This window comes from Poeciliopsis prolifica, unplaced genomic scaffold (assembly GCF_027474105.1).
Source record: "Poeciliopsis prolifica strain line A6 unplaced genomic scaffold, Auburn_PproV2 SCAFFOLD228, whole genome shotgun sequence".
Taxonomy (NCBI): Eukaryota; Metazoa; Chordata; class Actinopteri; order Cyprinodontiformes; family Poeciliidae; genus Poeciliopsis; species Poeciliopsis prolifica.
The window spans coordinates 95,001-116,013 of record NW_026562603.1 but is presented as its reverse complement, the minus strand read 5'-3'; the positions used below and the strand labels follow the sequence as shown (position 1 = coordinate 116,013).

At 45.7% G+C, this 21,013-nt stretch overlaps 1 pseudogene; it reads right to left on the bottom strand.

Annotated features, from left to right (window-relative positions):
• Positions 1-21,013, bottom strand: part of LOC129357074 (leucine-rich repeat flightless-interacting protein 2-like) — a 37,074-nt pseudogene that overhangs the window by 2,914 nt on the left and 13,147 nt on the right.

Here is a 21,013-nt window from a genome sequence, read left to right as displayed (position 1 = left end):
TAAAGCCCACAAAAAGAGTGCGGCAGGATCGTAATAATCAACAGTATGAAAACATTAGGCCTTCGCAGCGACAGCGCTGCGAAGGCCTAATGAAAAATAATTAATGTAACTGAGTGAAAAAGCAAAGTGTTATCTTCAAAATTTCCAGAAAGGAGAAACATTAAGAGTTTCCTGCAGCATGGCAGATCAAATCAATAATCAATAAATACAGCAACGATGTAGTTAAAGGGGAGTGTGTGAACGTACCGCAGGGTGGCAGCAGCCAGGGAGACGGATGGGAAGGAGAACCAAGGCATGCAGCAGCAGCAGCATCCAGGAGGGGTGGAGGGGTGGGTGATGGTGTTAGCATGCACACAGTCAGTCAGACACACCGCCGCTTCGTCAAAAAGTTTCAGTAGATGTTTATTTAGAGCAACAGTAACAGCAGGATTAACGGTTTAGTGCAACAAGATGCAAACAAAATCAGAGTCATCCTGAACTCCAGAGGGAAGCAAAGAGTCTGATCTGCTCTCCAGGTAGAAACACGCAGAAGCTGCTTTGGTCTGAATGTTTGCAGAAAGACAGTAAACATGATATCAGTTCAATAAACCAAAGATGAACAGTTCTAGTCACTCATTCAGTTTATACAGGAAGACACCAAAGTGCTGAGAGGACTTTAAATATTCTGACAACTTGTAGAGAGCTAAACACTCCAGCAGAGGGCGCTTTACCCCACATCGCTGTGGAACAGTTTTTCTGTAGTTTGGGCCACATGCAGACCAGACATGGTCTGCATGTGGCCGCTGGTTGGTCTGGGATGGGAATCGGAGCTCAGCAGAACTTCAGGGAGTTTGACTATGGGTCAGCAGGGGGTCAGACGGTGCAAACCCACAGCTGATGGTGAGCTAGCATCCACCTGACTGACAAACTCTGCAACATAGGAAACGCTGCAGTCACAGGAGATAAAAGGGAAAATGCAACAAATGGTAAAAACGACAGCAAGTGCAAAATGCTGCAAACTGGCTCCATGCAGCATTAGTCCTCCAGACCACCAGGGGGAGCAGCTCACCAAATCATCTGGGTCCAGATCCTCAGTAAAGTCCAGAAGAAAGTGGCAGGAAGACAGAAAAGGTCAGTTATGCTTCACATCTTTTATGTAGGTAATATTACCTGCTCCAGACTCCCCCTAGTGGGCTGGAGGACTTCTGTTTGTGGTTGCAACATTTTATATTGCCTGCTGTTTTTGCTATTTGCATCATTGTCCCTTTTGCTTCTGCTTCCTCTGGTTGCAGTTTTTCATTTCATTTGTTGTCTTTGTGTTTCGGACTTTCGTTCATGTTTCCCAGCATATTTCTGAACTCTGTCCTAAAGGGATGAAAATACTCCACAAGACCAGGACATTTGTTCTTTGTCCGAAGGCGTTTTTTGTAGATCTGATCTGGGAGTTTGTAACTGCTCTAAATCTGAAGTGGGCGTGGCTACAGTAATGGCGTGTGTTTCTGGAGATGTATGAAACGTCCTGAATGGACAGAATCTGGTTTTTGTCTAATTCTTTGGTTCTGAAACATGGTACCAATGAAACGAGTGGATTCTCTGGTTTCACCATCGGGTCACTGGGACATCAAACCCCATGAAGTGCTGCTAGCGCCACCTCTGGTTGCTTCAGTAGCCAGTACTGATGAGGTTCTAGATGTTCCAGTTCTTTGCAAACTGGACCCATCACTGGTGTGCATGTGGTCCATTTTAGACCCGTCCTGCTGAGTGTTGGACCCTGTTGTCCCAGACCAACTAAGACATCTTACAGTCCTCTTTACTCTTGCCTTTGCCTTTCTTCTTCTTTGGGTCTTTCCCTGCTTGCAGTACCTCTTTGGCGCCATCGGTTTGTTCTGGAGTCTTTTGTGGATCTGAAGGCACCTCGGTGGCATCCAGCCCTTCCTCAACTGTTGAGGACGTTTTCTGCTCAATGTTCTCTGGAACATTTTCAACCTTTTCAGATGCGTTGTCTCCACACCACAGGTCGTTTTGAGTTGAAGGCTGATCAACCTCGCTGTCGTCATCCTCGGAAACCTTCTCCTCCTCATCTTCTGTCTTTGTCTCCGCATTACTTTGGCAAAGCAAAACTGGACTCTTCCCGTTGACTTCAGCTCCTTCCTCAACATCTTCCTGTTCCAGTTTGTTGGACAGACCAGATTCAACAGCTGCTTCCACATCCGAGTCATCAAAATCAAAAGACTGTCCTTCGTCTTCCTCTCCTCGTCCTCGTCCCTGTCCAGCTGAACGTGTGGAGGTGAATCATTCCCGTCAGGTTCCTCCATGGAGTCCTTCACCTGCTCAGCCAGAGGACGTTGAGAAGAGTTTACCTCCTCAGTGTTTGGACAATGTTCAGGCTCTGGACGTTCGGCTGATGCTTCCTCCTCCTCTTTGGGAGGAGAACCAGTATCTCCAGTTTCTGCTTTGGTTAATTTCACCTCATCTTTCATGTGTAACGGTGGATCTTCAGGTTGTCCTCTTCCTCTATTCAACTCTTCATCAAGTCGGCAGATTTCTTCAGAGGTCTCTGATGGATGTCCATCGTCTGGCTCAGCTGCCTCCTCTGGTTCCCTCATGGAGGGTTTGGGGCTGTTTGAGGTTGACGAGGTTTCGGGTTGCTCTCGAGCGTCATCGTCTGCTGATGATGCAGATGTTTCCTCATTAATTTCAGAACCGGTTCTGGATTCAGGAACTCCATCATGTTCTTCACCAGCCAACTCGAAGATGCTTTCAATCATCTTCTCTTCTCCATCCACTGATTCTGACCCGGTGTGGACGTTTTGGACAACAGCGACGTCGTCTGGTGAAGAGCTGTCTGGAGGAGACGCCTCTTCAGGATCTTCACTTTTTCCGGAAGTCAGGAGGTTTGCTTCTCGATCAGAACCGGTTTCAGATTCCATCTCTTTAACATCTTCAGCTGTTTCAGGCTCATTGGGCCTCTTGGTTGTTTCAGCTTGAGAAGTTTCTGTGGTTTGCAGCACTGCTTCATCTTTCTCTGGTTCTGAAGTTTTTTCCTGGTTCTGCAGAACCTCAACAAGCTCCTCATCTGGAGTTTCAGGTGATTCCACAACATTAGCTTCTTCTAGCATCTCGGATGTCAAAGTTTCCTCTTCCTGGTCTCCAGAAATGTGATCATTGTTGGGTTCCTGGAAGGCTGGGGTGGAAGCAGTATCATCACATGATGGAAGGTGTTTGTTTGGAGCTTCATTGCCTTCATTTGAGGGCAGATTTGTTTCTCTAGCATCACCTTCAACCACGTTGGACTCTGGAACAGATTCTTCCAGGGGTTCATCTTGGAGGAATCCTTCAGGGGGTTCTGCAGTTTCTCCAGCTGTTGGAGACGTTTCCTTGTTCTGTTCGCCCTCAGGAAGCTCTGCTCTCGTTCCGATGTGACAAGATGCTTCGGAAGATCCCACAGTCTCACTTTGTTCCAGCATCTCCGTGTTTCCGCTTTTCCCTGAATCTCCTGAAACATGATCTGTGGCAGACCGTTGGAGACCTGAGGTGTCTCCCCTGGAATCAGGATCATCTTTGCTCTTACATGTGACGAGATTACCTTCTTGATCAGGATCAGTTATTTCAGATTCATTGAGGGATTCAACAGCAGAATCTTCATTTGGCTTTTCTGGATCGTCACATTCCTCGCTATCATCAACGGTCTCCACTCCAAGACGAGGCACCTGGCTTGATCCCAGAACATCAGCTCCTTCTAACGTCTTGGTGTTTGTAGTTTTCTCTTGGTTGAGACCTTTTGAACCCAGATCTGTGTTCGGATCTTGCAGATTCTCCTTGGTAGAAACATTTTCAGAGGGTCCCAGATGTTTCACTTTCTCAGGTTCTTGGTTGTGTTGAGGTTTAGCAGCGGACTCCCTGGTATCCTGTTCTGGTGTGGGCCCGTTATTCTGTACCACTGAATCCTTTCTGGTCTTTTCATTTTGCTTCTCAGTTCCAGCTTTTTCTTGGTCTTTGTTTTCATGAGTTCCTCCTTTTTTCTTTCCCTTCTTCTTCCTTTTCTTCTTCTTCCCTGACGCGGTAGAGACCTGAGCCTGGGACTTACTCACCGATTCCTCAGCCTCGTCGTTTTCTGCCTCCCCAGGCTCTTGTTGGGGTTCGGAGTTCGGTCCAACTGGAACAGCTTGTTTGGCTAAAGGTTCTGTCGTAACAACTTCCTGTTTACTTTCCTGACCTCCTGAAAGGTCACTGCCAGCTGCTTCAGTGCCGGTACTTTGGGTTTCGGTTAAACCCGAATGACTGATGGAATCAACCTCAGATGTTTCTGTTTCTCCAGATGTCTGGATCTGCTGAAGATCTCGGCTGACAATAATTACGGCCTTTGCTTTAGGATCTGGAGGATCAATCGGATCTACGGTTATTTGAATCGGATCTACGGTTATTTGACCGTCAAGGTGACCTTCCTCAGAGCGAAAGCAGGTCTGGGCTGCTGGAGGCTGTTCATCGTGACTCTCTTTGACGTGCTGCAGTGTTTCGTCTTGCTGCTCTGGAGCCACGTCTTCCTCTCTGCAAGCCCTCAACTCCTCTGTGCTGCCTGGGAGATCATGGAGAGCAGACGGTGATCGACGGCCAACAAACAGCTTTCTGCATTGCAAAGTTCATCAGGAGGCGCCAGCAGCAGGAAGGGACAGGAAGAACAACGGACCGATTCTGTGAAGCTCAGAGCCAAGATGTGACAGAAGCAGGAACAGTGAAAGAGGAAAAGAAGAACAGCTTCATTCCCCACCAGCTGGGGATGACAGGGAATCATCAAGAGAAATCGCACCAGCAGGCGGCGCTGAAGTGCTCAACACTTCAGCACTCATGACCCAACTCCATCAGATCTGGAGATGCCCCATTAAAGCCAGAGCAGGAAGTAACTCACACAGTGGAGGAGGAGAAAGTCTGCAGAGCAGACGTTAGCTTCCAGGGAACAGCTAGATGTCTGATGCATGTGTCCTATTTAAAGAAACAGTTTGGTTTTTCAGAGGAAAGGTTTAAGCAGTCTCTGTCCTACCAGTTTGTAATGGAGGACATTTCTTCCTGTCCTCCATCACAGGAAGAAATGGAGGACAGAACCTAAACCCTTTGCTCCGTCTCCTCTGATGTGGAGCAAAGTGAGGCTCACAGTCACTACAAGGTTTGCTAACGTAGCGTATGCTACACTGCTTTGAAAAACAAGGCATCAGAGGAACAAAGCTGGTCAGAATTGAAGTCTAAACGACAAGTACAGGTAGACGGGGATTGCCACAGAGCTTTTAAACCTCTGGGAGGGTGCCAGGCTGTTAAGTCTCCAAGCTCTCAGAAAGCAGCTTTCCTGAATTCTTCATCCTGATTGGAAACTCAGTGACACATTTCAGACTCGTCTTGACTCACAATCACCTGACTTTAGCTTTCCAGGAACTACTTTTATATTATTATTATTTCAGGAAACAATCCAGGAAACAGCAGAGAATATTACAGATATCAATATTAAATATTTACAGCTAGTGGCTGCTTAGAACCTCTCCACTGAACCTGAAACATCAAACCGTCCCTTTAAGAATTAACGCTGGCGATTCTCTTTGTTTTCAGACAGTTATAATTTCTTACTAATAAATGTTTGAATTATTGCATTATTGCGTTTTACAGTCGACTCGTTTCTAATGATAGAAATATTGATAATCTTTTATCAGATCCTTCTGGGTTTGAAGGTTCGGCAAAATCACATCTGAAACAAACTGAATTATAGAAAAACTCAGAGGATCACCGAACTGGAAACAGTGAAATGAATCATGTTGAGATATTGGCAGCGCTGAGCAGGAGGAGCAGGAGGAGCAGGAGGAGCAGGAGGAGCAGGAGGAGCAGGAGGAGCTGCATGCGTTCAGTCTGAGCCCAGCAGCAGCAGCAGAGTTTTTACCCAGGACGCCGTTTCCTTCAGCGGGAGCCGGCTGGAACTCCTGGGCCGGCCGTGGCTCCGCTCCAGCTGACCCGTCCACCTCCGTCGGCCCGGCGTCTCCGTTGATGTTCAGGTCCGGTCCCAGCACTATCCCGTGTTTCTGCACAGAACAGCTGGCACGTTAGCGGCAGAGAGTGGCGCAGAGGAAACCGGCAGCGGGTTCCACTCGGTACCTTCAGAATATCCCTGAGCTTCACCGTCTCCTCCCTGAGCTCATCCCGCTCCATGCGGACGGCGTCTGAGTATTCTTTCTGCCGCTCCAGCGCCTGAGCGGCAGCGGGAAGCAAGGAGCAGTGAGAAGAAACGGAGTAGAAACATGCAAAAGGAGGAACGGGGTCAGAGGTCATACCCCGATCTTTTTATCCTTCCACTCCACCGTCTCCTGGAGGTCGGATATTTCTCTAATGTAACCATCCTGCTTCAGCCGCAGCTGGCGGATCTCCTAAACGGCAGGAAGACGGAGGAGAAGTCGACAGGAAGAAGGAAAGTGAGGAGGAAGTGAGAGCAGCCAAACATGCAGCCGGACCCGAACACGCCGCGGCCGAACCCGAACACGCCGCGGCCGAACACTGCTATATAAAATCAGCTTTTAAATCAAATATTTAGTTTGAAAACTATTAATAATAGCAATCCATTTTATTTCTGAAGCTACTTCACGCTGATGATGCTACGAGATTGCAGCCACATCTGCCCTGGATGACCAAAGTCAGGCTCTTCTGACCAACTAAATATTTAGCTTGCTAACTAAATATTTAGCTTGCTAACTATTATTTAGCATGCTAACTAAATATTTAGCATGCTAACTAAATATTTAGCATGCTAACTACATATTTAGCTTTCTAACTAAATATTTAGCTTGCTAACTAAATATTTAGCTTGCTAACTATTATTTAGCATGCTAACTAAATATTTAGCATGCTAACTACATATTTAGCTTTCTAACTAAATATTTAGCTCCTGGTTCATGTTTCAATTGCTATAAATTAGCTTTGATCAATCAACGCTAATTTGATTCATTTATTCATTATAAATGAATAAAGTTAATTTATAATGAATAAAGTTTATTCATTTATTTGAGAAATTTGTTACATATGTAATAATTTCTGGTAATTTTTGGTGATAAAATGACCAGAAAATGACTGAGTCTATCTCAGAATAATAAATAATAAAAACTCTTAAAGCCTTTAATTTGAGTCTTAACTTTACAAGCGGTGCTGTTTGTGTGAATCCCTGAGGAAGAGGAGGAAGAAGAGGAGGAAGAAGAGGAGCACTCACATTCAGCAGCTCTTCGCTTTGCTTCAAGGTCTGCTTCAGCTCGTCGAACTGGAACTGCAGAACGCTGTGAGCGTGTTTCTGCCGCTCAAACTCCTGCGGGGAAACGCAGAGGAACCGCAGCTAAAGTTTTTAGCATCAGGAGCTAAAACTTTATCTAAAGCAACAAAAATCAGACAGTAGACAAACAGAACCTAAAATCTAAAGCTGTTCTACAAAATGTGAATTATGTCAAAATAAAATTGGTGCTTGAAGGTTGGAGAGTTTCAGATGTAATCTGAATCGAAGTTAGCGCTTTAGCATTAGCTCCTGCTAATGACAGTGCAACTAAAGCACTTTAGTGACAGCAGGAAGTTTCTGCTGGTGGGCTGAATGAAAACATCCTGGTTGGTCTTTTCTGGCTTCAGGTTCATGGCGAGGAGAAAAACCGTCCTGATTTTTCACCTTGAGCTTGTCGTCGAACTGGCGGCGCGACTCGGACAGCAGCTCCTCCAGCTCCATCAGCGAGTCTTTGAGCGTGTCCACCTGGTACATCAGGTTGCTCTTCTCGTTGTCCAGCTGGGCGTTGGACACCATGGCCTTACGGTACTTCTCCTCCACCTCCGCCAGCGCCTCCTGGTGGAGAAGCAAAGAACAGGAAGTGACATCAAACCCAGCAGCAGTGAAACTTGAGCAGCCGAGCTCAGAGCAAAGATGAAGATGCAGCTTCAGCAGGAAGATGGAAACCGGAGGAAGTTTCTAATTTAAGCTGTGTAGCTAAAGCTAGCTGTTGGTTAGCAACGCTGCAGGCTGGTACCTTTGCTTCCTTCAGGTTCTGCTGGTACTTTGTTTCCACATCCTGAATCTGATCTTTCAGCTCGTGGATCTCCTGGTGGGCAGAGCGGCAGCAGCAGAGAGGAAGAGGAGCGATGAAGGTGAAGCACGGTGATGGCAGCAACAGGAGAAGTGATGTGGAGAGAAAACGGTCAGAGCAGAACCAGCAAGGTCCTTCTGTCCGTCACAGAACCGAGCCTGACGGAGCGTTTCCTCTGCATAAAACAACCTACAGAAACTTTTCATTCTGCTTGGATCCGATTTTCAATCTGTTCAGTTTCTATATATATTTAATCTTTTTATTTTCCTGTCTGTTGGTTTATAGAAATACTTCATAGTAAAAACATCAGGGAATACATCTCTGAGAGGAAACATTTTTCATCATATTTAATCTTGACATTTTAGTTTTTGCTTTCATGTAACTTTGAAACTGGAGAGAAAAATAAAATCTGGTTTTATCGACCCGTTCATGAGTTCGGACCGATATCAGAACCAAACAATGTGATTCTACTGGGTTTTATTCTGACCTTAGTTATTCCAGTTCAGATTAAACCCAAACCAGAAACCTTCAACCAATCAGACGCCCTGAAGGTTCTGGGTGAATCGGTACCGGTCCGATTTCTGACTGAATCTGATCACTTCCTGGTTCCTGCAGCGAAACGCTCCGCAGTCGGTTTCCTGAACTTCTGGGACGAAACGAAAACATGAAGCGGATTTCTCCAGCCGGGTCTGAGAACTGACTCCGGTCCAGAAGGCGTCACCTTGATTTCCCGGATGGAGCCGTCGGCGTCCACCGTCAGCGCCGTCTCCCCGCTGCCTCGCCGGGAGGAAGTCCCGCCCACCGAGGCGGCTCGAGGTCCCTGAGGCAGAAACAACCAGATCAGAGATGAACCTCTGAGACCAAAGCTGGAGCAGAAAGACGGAGGCATGGCAGACGGGAAACAACCAGACAGATGGAAAAACTACGGACAAAGTTTTAAAGGTTCCAACAGATCCGATTCTCACCTTGTCAAAGTCTCTGTCCTCCACCTGCAGAGACAGAAGACAGACATCAGGACAGACATCAGGACGATGAAGAGGCTTCAGGTCCAACCAGCAAATTCACCAAAACTCAAAACCTTCAGTTAAAGAAACCACCTTCAGAGCGTCCAATCAGATCCCAGGTGAACCCCTGGTGTTGTTACGCTCCAACACGTCTGAACATCATTCAGTCAGGGTGGTGAACACACACACACACACACACACACACACACACACACACACACACACACACACACATGCTCACACACACACACATGCTCACACACACACACACACACACACACACACACACACACACATGCTCACACACACACACACACACACACACACGCTCACACACACATGCTCACACACACACACACACACACACACACACACACGCTCACACACACACACACACACACATGCTCACACACATGCTCACACACACACACACACACACACACACACACATGCTCACACACACACACACACACCCACACACATGCTCACACACACATGCTCACACACACACACACACACCCACACACATGCTCACACACACACACACATGCTCACACACACACACGCACACACACACATGCTCACACACACACACACATGCTCACACACACACACACACACACACACACACACACATGCTCACACACACACACACACACACACACACACATGCTCACACACATGCTCACACACACATGCTCACACACTCACTCACACACACATGCTCACACACACACACACACACACACACACACACACATGCTCACACACACACACACACACACATGCTCACACACATGCTCACACACACACACACACACACACACACACATGCTCACACACACATGCTCACACACATGCTCACACACACACACACACACACACACATGCTCACACACACACACACACATGCTCACACACACACACACGCTCACACACACACACATGCTCACACACACACACACATGCTCACACACACACACACACACACACACACACACACACACACGCTCACACACACATGCTCACACACACACACACACACATGCTCACACACATGCTCACACACACACACACACACACACACACACATGCTCACACACACACACACACCCACACACATGCTCACACACACATGCTCACACACACACACACACATGCTCACACACACACACATGCTCACACACACACACACACACACACACATGCTCACACACACACACATGCTCACACACACGCACACACACACATGCTCACACACACACACACACACATGCTCACACACACACACACACACACACACACACACACACACATGCTCACACACACACACACACACACACACACATGCTCACACACATGCTCACACACACACATGCTCACACACTCACTCACACACACACATGCTCACACACACACACACACACACACACACACACACACACACACATGCTCACACACACACACACACACACACATGCTCACACACACACACACACACACACACACATGCTCACACACATGCTCACACACACACATGCTCACACACACACACACACACACACACACACACACACACACACACATGCTCACACACACACACACACACACACACACACATGCTCACACACATGCTCACACACACACATGCTCACACACACACTCACACACACACATGCTCACACACACACACACACACACACACACACACATGCTCACACACACATGCTCACACACATGCTCACACACACACACACACACACACACACATGCTCACACACACACACACACACACACACACACACGCTCACACACACACACACATGCTCACACACACACACACACACACACACACACACACACACACACACACACACACACACACACACACACACACACACACACACACACACCCTGCCGTCCCGCCAGAGCCGGGGACTCACTTCAGGGAAGTCAGGGATGGTGATGTCATCCAGGTGCCTGGAGAGGGCGCTGCCGCTCACCGCGCTTCTCACAAAACTGGCGACAGAGCCGCAGTTCTCCTGCAGCGGCCACCAGGGGGCGACAACAAGAAATCCAGCAGGATGTAACAGTTACTAACAAACTACCGGCTGTTTCCATCGTCAGTGGGAAAAACACAGCAATGTGCTGCATGCAGGACGAGCACACACACACACACACACACACACACACACACACACACACACACACACACACACACACACACACACACACACACACACTGCACCGCCACAGATCAGTCAGATATGAACTGAAAGTAAAAATTAAGTATTTGTTTTTCACTGGAGCATTTACTGGAAGCTGCCAGCAGGAGGCAGCGTTTATCTGGTGAACCATTTGCTTCTACACTGGTTCACTATAGCTGAGGTTTGTTTAGCTTCAGATATTAAAGCAAACTCCAGATGTCGCACAGATACCTGCAACTGAGAGACCATTACAGGAGAGACATCAGGTCGGCTCTGCCTGTGATTCAAACTGATAAATTCATTCAAGTCCATTTTTTGAGATGACTGCCGAAGGAGGAACAGCTTATCCTGCTCTCTCTCGTCCTTACTGATAACTCTGCCTGTGAATTATTTTTTAATTTTAAGGCGACAGTTTTTATAGTTATATTTACATTATTGACATCTTAACTGGATTTTTCCAAACCTAAGGACTGGGGGATTTTCTTACTTTTATTTTCACCTTACTTTTCTTTACCTCCAAGTTAAACCAGGGCAAAATGCCTCCGGCTGACCCCAAGGACATGAGCAGTATTTTACAACGACTTCAGTTTATAGAAATGAAGATTAAACTACTGGAGGTGAACTTTGAGATCAACGCTACTTGTGGAAATGAAACAACCCTTCCTCAAATCAACGGAGAGGTCGTGCGCCCTGCACCGAGCAGCTCACCCTGGAACGCTCTGGGTGCCAAGCCGAAACGGGAGTCTCGCACTGCGGATCCGATGAGACGATTATCAGGGAGAACCCCGCACCTGGACGAATCAGCGTGGCCGGCTCTGAGCCGAAACCCACCTTCAACTTCAACACCTGCTCCGCCAAAGAAAGACAAACAAGCAGCTGCAACCAAAACGCCTCCACCGACCCTGCTGACCCCGCTGACCCCGCTCCCACGGACAAAGCAACCAGCAAGAGCCTCAAAACATTCTGACTCTGTGGGAATCCCACTGAAAAACAGATTTTCTGCACTCCAGTCTGAGCCTCTGAGTGAAACTTTGCCTTCAAACATCAACAGTGAGGCAAGACCAACACATTCATCCCCAAAGCTCCAAAGGACAAAGCGACCACCAGGAAAACTAAAGGTAACCCAAAAGTGCTTGTTGTTGGATGAGGCAGTAAAGGGAATCAGTGACGTTTGCAATCCAAGGAAAACAAGAGTGATGTATTTTCCTGGTGACACTGTATTTGATTTGACCAACAAACTGCTTTCTCTAACCACTGATCAGCCAGATATTGAGACTTTAGTTGTGCATGTTGGAGCCAACGATCTGGCAAAGCAAAAGTCTGAGATTCTGAAAAAGGACTTTAACATTCTTCTGGACACTATGGGAAAACTGAGAATGAAGTTATTTCTCAGTGGTCCAATTCCATCACCTCAATGGGGAGACAAAAACACTCCAGGCTGCTCACGATCAACAAATGGCTGATTAAAAGCTGCTCTACCAGTTCAGTGACCTTCATGATAACCTCTGGATCTATTGGCAGCGCTTTCACCTTTTTGGAAGAGGAGGACGCAATCCTAATAAACATGGGATAAAGCTACTCACTGCAAACCTTTTTTGTTTTATCAACAAGGACAGCAACAGGATCATCGCGTCAGAAGAACAGGCTCAAGGATGTCTGACCAGGATGGAACGCTCCCCGGATCAGGAGCATGATATTCCAAAACAAGCTGATAAATCGACTGGAGATGGAGCGACTGCTTCCCTCGCTCCTTCCCCCTCCCTCTCTGCTCCTCCAATCATTCACAGGATTCAATGGATACCAATGAAGAAATGTCTTCCGGACCAGAGTTTCTTAAATTTACAGATGGAATGAATCAACAGGTTCGCCTCGGCACGTCTCTCCTTAGTACTCACGTTACAGACCTCACTACATTTAAGCAACCTGCCCCTGACTTCCCAGAGGATCCATCACTCTGCGTTTCTGAGGTCTGAGGCCGGGGACCAGATATTATCTTTACACCCGTCTCCATCCAGAATGTGTCTGGCCCCCGGGTTCTGCAGAACAGGACATTACCTGTCCGGATCACTACAAGAAAATTTACAAAAAATAGAAATATGAAATACAGCGGTCCTAATTCAAACCTCAGAGTGATCCCCTGCCTAAAGGAACCTCAGACTGAAAATCTTTTGGCCTCCAAGCCACTTAAAGTAGCTCTTTTAAATATCAGATCGCTCTGTGCTAAAGCTCTGTTAATTAATGATTTCATCACCGAGTATAATGTTGATGTTATGTTTCTGACAGAAAAATGGTTGAATGACGATAATGACCAAATTGTACTCATTGAAACAGCGCCTCCTGACTACAATTTTTTAAGTGAGAATAGAAAACATAAAAAAGGAGGAGGCGTGGCTTCTATATTTAAAAATACCATAAACTGTAGTAAAATTTCTTTGGGTCATTTCAGTTCTTTTGAGTATCTTGGAATTCAGGTTAAAGGCTTCAAACGAACTTTGACACTAACTTTATACAAAACTCCAACATATGTGGAAAATTTCTTTACTGACTTGAATGATCTTCTTTCTCTCATATGCATTGATTATGATTGTTTAATAATTGTTGGTGATTTCAACATTCATGTGGACAAACCCGAAAACAGAGGAGCAAAAAAGCTCTCTGATATTTTAGAAAATTTTGGTTTAACACAACATGTTAAACAGGCAACACACACTCAAGGACACACACTGGACCTGGTTATCAGTAAGTGTGTGACTATTTCCAATGTCTCTGTAACTGATGTCGCCCTGTCGGATCACTTCGCTGTTATCTTTGAAGGTTCTTTATTCTTTGACCCACTTGGACAAACAGCTACTGTCACAAAATGTTCTTTCACAGAAAACACAGCAGAAACATTTAATCAAATCTACTCTTCCTCCTCACCCTTAAGCTGTAATGATGTAGATCAGTTGTTAGATGATTTTCAGTCTAAAGTTTCATATATCATTGATTCCATTGCCCCAATTAAAGTAAAGGTTTTGACTGGTAGAAAGAAATCTCCATGGAGAAATGCACAAATAGTTCGGTCTGCAAGACAAGTCTGCCGCAGGGCAGAACGACAATGGCGTAAAACTCAACTTCACGTTCATCACGACATCTACAAAGAAAAACTACGTAACTATCACTTAACACTAAAACATGGAAGGGAGGCTTTCTTTGCAGATGTCATAAAGAAAAACATCAATAATGCTCGAACTTTATTTGCAACAGTTGACAGGCTCACAAACCCTCCTGTCAAAAAAAAAAAAAAAAAAAAAAAAAAAAAAAAACCTTGGTATTTTATTCTATGTTGCATGCCTTCGTGTTTTGTGTTTATGATGTAAAGCACTTTGAAATGCCTTGTAGCTGAAATGTGCTATACAAATAAAATTTGATTGATTGATTGATTGATTCAGTGCAGCAAAAATGGAAATAATTTCTACTCAATATCAAAAACTGATGGATTCAACTGAGTATATAAAGGAAAAGCAGGAATCAGTGCTAAGCATGACGACTGCAGATTAAGATTGGTTCGATATGTGGAAACGGATCAGACGGATATGAAGGAGTTCACATGGAAAAATCCAACAGGATTTTGCATCAGGCCTAAAGCCCAGGATGGATACGAGTGTAAATGCGGCGTGTTGGGACGGTTCCTGCTATCAGTCACCTGACCCAGGTGTGATACAGCAGGACTCTGTGGGAAGCCAGTCATAACAGCAATTAACCAATAAGTTGGGTTGTTTAGCCTGTCGGGGGATAGAATGGAGCTTCATTTCAAAGTCCTGTTTTCATTCAAATGTCAGTTTGAAACATTTAGATTAGCAACAACATATCAGCTTAATGCTAAACACTTAGCTTCACACCTAATGTTCATTTAGCTCCCACGCTAGTTAGTTTCAGGCAGAAATATTTAGCAAGAAATTAAATTTAGCTTTAAACTAAGCAATTAGTTTGGAGCTAAAACATTTAGCTTGAAGCAAATATTTACATTTCAATTAAACACACAGCTAATTATTCGGCTAAATATTTAGCTTCAAACTAAATATTCAGTTGAGAAATAGAACCAGATATAAACCTGAATATTTAAGGGCTTTCTGGAACATGTAAATTTTAATGTCAAAATTAAATTGGTGCTGTACGGTTGGAGCAGTTAGCGTTTTTGAATTAGCTTTCGCTAAAGACGATGCTGGTTAACATTTTATTGTTAGCAGAACTTATGTTTCTGATTGGTGCTTGGGTTAGCACACCTAGCTTTTCAGTTAGCAGCGCCCAAACTGTTTCTACCCAGCATGCTCAGCAGCAGAACCACCATGCATGAACTCAAATGTAGCTGGTTGGTTACAGAAGCCAGTGGCTCTCACCACTGGGCTGGTCCGGGCCGAACTGGCCCTGCTGGAAGCTCTGGAGCTGCGGTAGCTACTGTACTCCACAGGCTGCAGGAAGAACACACCACATAGGCTTCTGTCAGTCTGCCTGCATTACCTTCCCAGATGTTAGATCGGACCCGTTTGGACCCGTTCCGCTAGCTTACGTGAGACGTGGAGACTCTACGGGAGCCGCTGCACAGACTCACACCGTCGTCATACAGAGAGCTCTGCAGGGGGACGGATCAGCAGCTCAGCCAGGCAAAACCGAACACTCGATGCTATCAGTGCTGAGTGTTACATATGTCACCAAACGCTTGTTAGCTAACGGCTAACAGACCTAGAACCAACCTCACACTGCAGAGATGGGTCCAATCAGAACTTCACTCTGTCTGAGTGTTAGCATACTGACCTGGTGGCTACCGTTAGCATAATGACCTTGTGGCTACCGTTAGCTTACTGACCTTGTGGCTACCGTTAGCATACTGACCTTGTGGCTACCGTTAGCTTACTGACCTTGTGGCTACCGTTAGCTTACTGACCTTGTGGCTACCGTTAGCTTACTGACCTTGTGGCTTAGTTAGCTTACTAACCTTGTGGCTACCGTTAGCTTACTGACCTTGTGGCTACCTTTAGTTTACTGACCTTGTGGCTACCGTTAGCTTACTGACCTTGTGGCTACCGTTAGCTTACTAACCTTGTGGCTACCGTTAGCTTACTGACCTTGTGGCTACCTTTAGTTTACTGACCTTGTGGCTACCGTTAGCTTACTGACCTTGTGGCTACCGTTAGCTTACTGACCTTGTGGCTACCGTTAGCTTACTGACCTTGTGGCTACCGTTAGCTTACTGACCTTGTGGCTACCGTTAGCTTACTGACCTTGTGGCTACCGTTAGCTTACTGACCTTGTGGCTACCGTTAGCTTACTGACCTGGTAGCCATTGAAAGACAAGCCGGGGTTTCTGCACGGACCGCTGAGATCCAACAGGTCGGAAGAAGTGAAGGAAGACTGGAGAGAGGAAGTGAAGCAACCAGATATCCATCAGGAATAACGCAGTATTTCAGCACTCAAACCACAGCAGACGGTATCAGAACCAGAACCAGAACCATGCAATATGTCCTCTGCCCTCTCAGCATGCCGCTTAGACTGATTTCAGGTGAAATGCTCTGAGCTGCAGTCATCAGCTCCACACGGCGCAGTTAGAGGAGTAAACACGACATCAGAACAGAACCAGAACCAGGACAGAACCACGCACCGGCTGCAGGTCCAGTCTGGACGATCGGGACATCCTGCTGTCATCGCTCAGCCTGGAGCTCTGAGACCAAACAGGGAAACACGGAAGACTCAGAGAAAAGAGTGATGCTGCGGGCTCCCCAACCACCCAGAAAAGGCGGGAATCACCATGGAGACAGGGAATCCGACTAACTTCAGCACCACTGAACAGTTAGAGCTGATTAAACCTGGAGTGATTTAGAGATTTTATCATTCATGGCAGCAGCAGGAGTTTGGATCAGAACCAGGATCAGAGCAGAAAGGAAGGAAAAGAGTCGATAAAATCCTGATTCTGTTTTGTTTAAATGCTTCCGAAAAGTTCAAGTGATTCATGGACACAACTTTCTATCTGGTTTCTATCTCCTGCCTTTTGTCCACTTTCATTCACTTCTGCACAATAAGGTGCAGGACGTCAAACTGTCTGCTGATGATTCTGTGATTTTTCTCTGCTTTCGGCTTTAGGGTTTTATCAGATTCACTAATTAATCACTAATTAATCAGCTCCTTCAGTTTGTAGTGATTCACAAAACAGTCAACAGATCTCAGCATTTTTCATGCTACTGCATCACAGTGAGTTTATTTCCAGTGTTAAAAACGGTGAAAACATTGAGTATGTGATGCCGACTCCCACCTGCAGGTGGCAGTGTTTCTACTGCACTGCTGTTTGAGTCTGTGATCAATGTGGAGAAAAGCAAAAACTGAGCTTTTTTAAGTTTTTAAAGAATGAAAAGGTCTGTGTGCCGAACATTGATGAATGTCTGTTATTTATTCTAATGTTTTTCTTCTCTATGTAGATTTTATAAAAAGTTTAATGACAAAACATGTTTCTAAAGTTACAGATCTGGGTTTCTCTGCATGCGGTTAGCGTATTTTATGCTGCGTTTTTTCCTGCCATGCGTTAGTTTGTCACGCAGCCACTGACCCTGCTGGAGAGCGCGCTGTAATCATCATGGCAACCGTTTCTCTGTGAATGACAAACACCTGATGAGACGATCAGATCGCTCTGCGTCTCACTCTGACGGTTCCTCACTCACGTCTCTGTGCTTATGCTTCTTCTTTTTCTTTGACTTCCTGTGCAAAGAGGAACCCTGAGAGAAGAAGAAGAGAGTGAAGAAGCAGAAGAAGAAGAATCACATCCATGATGCAAGAAGAGGCAGGAAAAAGGACAGAGCCCCTCCCCGGCTTGTTTCTGGATTCAGAGTCATCAATGTTTCTCTAAGTGAACCGAACCCAAATGGATCCGTCTTCAGCTCAGTTTGGTCTCGGTTAACATTATTCAACAACAGAACCAGAAACAGAAAACATTCATTCATTCAGTTTTCATCAGATGAAACCATGCAGAGATGCTGCGGCGCCAACTGATGGGTCGTCTGACGCTCCTGCTACTGATTAACCTGATGGCGCCCCCCGGTGGCCACGCTGCTCCTGCTAGTGGTGAATGAATGAATTGTTTCTCCAGAGGCTGACCTGGTTTCAATGCTGTTGATCATATTACGATTTCATAAATGTAAACTGATTTTAATGTGAGTCAGTATTTGCTTTAAATAAAACCATAAATGAAGATAACATGGATGAAACATAAAGAATATATTATTATAGGACCAGCAGCAGATCAGCCTCTATTAGGTTATCAAAAACTTTTCATGAGGAAAGTCTTATTTTGAGAAACAGTCATAAATATGAGAATGAAGTTGAAATATTACAAAAATAAAAGCTGAATAAATGGGAGAATAAAATTTTAATATTTTAACAAATTCAAAATGATCCACGTCTTTAATAGATGCAGCGGCCCCTGCAGTCCCCTTTAGACACGGCCAGATTCCGCCAGACATGATGCCATCACAGTGATGACGTCATCACAGCGATGACGGCATCACAGCGATGACGTCATCACAGCGCTGATGATGACATCATCACAGAGACAATGACGTCATCACGGCGACGATGACGTCATCACGTCGATGACGCCATGTGATGACATCACATCCTCTGCTGTCCCTCCCCTTGTGCCTGTTCTCAGTCTCTGAGAAAAAGAAACATTTAAATGATGTTTTCTCTGTTCGTATTTTTCTGCAACGGCAAACGAAGCAAACGAGAAATTATGAAGCTTTTTCTAATGAAAACATGAGAACCGGAACGGACCGGTCAGAACCAGAACGGACCGGTCAGAACCAGAACGTAACTGACAACATTCCTGAGTTTCCATGTTAGAAACAGCCAGACAGAATCAGCAGCTCAGTCTGACCGACACTGCTGAGCCAGAGCCACTGGGTCAAACCGGGTCAACATGCTGGGTCAGCCACAAACTATTAGAGAAGGTCAAAGTTCAACGGGGTCTCACCCCTCCACCATACGCCCCCACAGAGTCCAGATCCGACTGGAGAAGACAGAAACAAGTTGATCAGACAGAAGGTCTGTTTGGTTCTGGGAACCAGAACCAGCTGAGAAGTCAGAGGGAGAGAGAGCGGTACTGACCCGGACGCTGCCGCGGCTTCCCACCGACATCCGCTCATCGTCATCAGACAGCTGTGGAGAGCAAAACGACACGATCAGAAACGGGTCGGGCAGATCCACGGGCCGGTTCTGAGAAACCCTCTGGACCGTCCCGGAGCAACCACACAGCCGGAAGAACTGGGTTCGGTTTGAAACAGGAAACAGAGGAAGAAGAAACAAACCGTGTGGAGCCGCGAAGGACGAGAAAACCGCTCACTGTCCTCCTGCAGGAGGAAGAGCAGCGAGGAAGAGGAGGATCAGAGAAACATGAAACTTTCTGCCTTGATTGTCCTGCAGCGTTAATATTAACGAACCTATTATTAATGCGTTATTAATACTGCATTATGAATGAGTTAATTAATACGGTTCGTTAATATCTGATGATTTAAATCAGTTTATTGACCAAATGAACCAACATGCTCCAGACTCCATGCTGCTCTGACATCATCACTGCTCGCCGCTCTGATGCTGCTGGTCGTTTCCTCTCATTAAAGAGGAACTGATATGGTAACCATTGGACACCATGGCTACCAAGCTAGCTGTGCTAACGCTAAAGCACTAACTGCAAACATTAGCTCTGCCTTGTAGCTCTAAAGCAATGCATTCTGGGTACAGAATATCTTATGCGCCACATGCGATAGCATAAGGACAGGAAACGGAACTGCTGTGTAAACTAACTTCAAAATAAGAGCATGAGTATAAATGTCTACTTGGCAAATTTTGAACAGTGAGCAACCAAAAACTGATGTTGAACAGCTGAACAAATTAGCGTTTCAGAATTGATCTAGGGAAGCTAAGTGCACTAAATGTTTTCAAAGTTAACAATAATGCTAAAGGGCTCAGCTAAAAATTAGCTCCATTAATAGCGGTTAGTGGAACTGTGCTAAGATTATATTGCTGCATGATGTCTAAAATACCTTTCGACACCATAGAAAAAGAAAACAACCAAGGTCTGTACTTCCTGTTAGAGGTGAGTTTTCCTCTCCACTGTCGCCACATGCATGCTCAGTAGGAGTGAATGTTTGAAGTCAGTGACTCCATGCAGATTATTTTCAACCAATCAGAATAAAGAGCTGATCTGGACGTGTTGCTGATAAACTGCAGGATAAAAATCTGCTAATCTGACCAATCAACAAGTCTGTCTGTCTCGCAGCAGCGCTAGCATTAGCATTAGCTAAACTGATCTCTCTGCAGCAGATGGTCATGGTGGCTCTAATCCGCCCAGACACCCACCTCCTTCAAATAACTGGATTAACATCAACACTCTGACTTTGATTCATTATAATCCATATTTTCCATTTAAGGGATTAACAGGGATTATCAGGAACTCGGCACACACAGGCTGTTAGCAGGCTGCACAGAATCTACCATCCACTGCTCAATGTCTCCCATTTACTGTCGGCCCGCTCCTCTCGGGGGTTCAGACCATAATACTTCTGAAAAACGGGAAACGAGGGCAAAGGTTAATGAACGGCCTGTTTCCATGGCAACACACACAGATATCTGCAGGGTCCTACCTTCTGCACCTGGAAGATCTGCAGCAGCAACAGAGCCAAGGAAGGAGAGAACAGGAACAGGAAGGAGAGAACAG